The sequence below is a fragment of the Bison bison genome, unplaced genomic scaffold (genome assembly GCF_000754665.1).
Source record: "Bison bison bison isolate TAMUID 2011002044 unplaced genomic scaffold, Bison_UMD1.0 scf7180017864385, whole genome shotgun sequence".
Classification (NCBI taxonomy): Eukaryota; Metazoa; Chordata; class Mammalia; order Artiodactyla; family Bovidae; genus Bison; species Bison bison.
In genome coordinates this window covers 3091472-3092492 of record NW_011494957.1, presented here as the reverse complement: position 1 = coordinate 3092492, position 1021 = coordinate 3091472, and positions in this window count along the sequence as shown.

The window sequence follows — 1021 nt, the reverse complement described above, 5'->3', positions numbered from 1 at the left end:
AGAGGATGAGATGGCTGGATGGCATCACTGACTCGATGGATGTGAGTCTGTGTGAACTCCGGGAGTTGGTGATGGACAGGGAGGCCTGGCGTGCTGCGATTCATGGGGTCGCAAAGAGTCAGACATGACTGAGTGACTGATCTGAATCTGAATCTGAATATAAGAAATGAGCTATTATTCAGCCTTGTAAAGGAAGAAAATTCTGACATGTGCTATAATATGTATGAACCTTGAAGACATAATGGTAAGTGAAACGATTCAGTCATAAAAGCACAAATACTGTGTGATTGCACTCATATGAGTTTAGAGTAATCAAAATCATAGACATAGAAAGTAGAATGGCTGTTCCCTGGGCTGGGGAAGGAGGCAATTGGAAATTATTGCTTAATGGGTATAGAGTTTCAGTTTTGCAAGATGGAAAGACTTCTGGTGATAGTGGTGATGATTGCACAATAGTATGAGTGTACTTAATGGCATTAAACTGTACAAGTGGCTCAGATAGTAAATTTTATATTATGTGTATTTTATCACAATAAAAAAAGTGGAATAAAAGTAAAAGATGGAGAAGGTGCGTACCATAAATCATGCTGACACTAATCAAAAGAAAGCAGGCATAACTATATTAATTTCAAAACAGAGCATACATCAGAGCAAGGAAAGTTATGAGGGCTATAGAAAGGCATTTCATAATAATAATTATGTAGCATGCATTATTACATAAAATAATACTATCTCCTAGAAGATCTAATGATCTTTAATGTTCACATACCTAACAAAGTATTTGAAGCAAAAATGTATAGAACTCCAAGGAGAAACTATATATATTATTGTCAGTTCAGTTCAGTCGCTCAGTCGTGTCCGACTCTTTGTGACCCCATGAATCACAGCACACCAGGCCTCCCTGTCCATCATCAACTCCCGGAGTTCACACAGACTCACGTCCATCGAGTCAGTGATGCCATCCAGCCATCTCATCCTCTGTCGTCCCCTTCTCCTCTTGCCCCCAATCCCTCCCAGCATC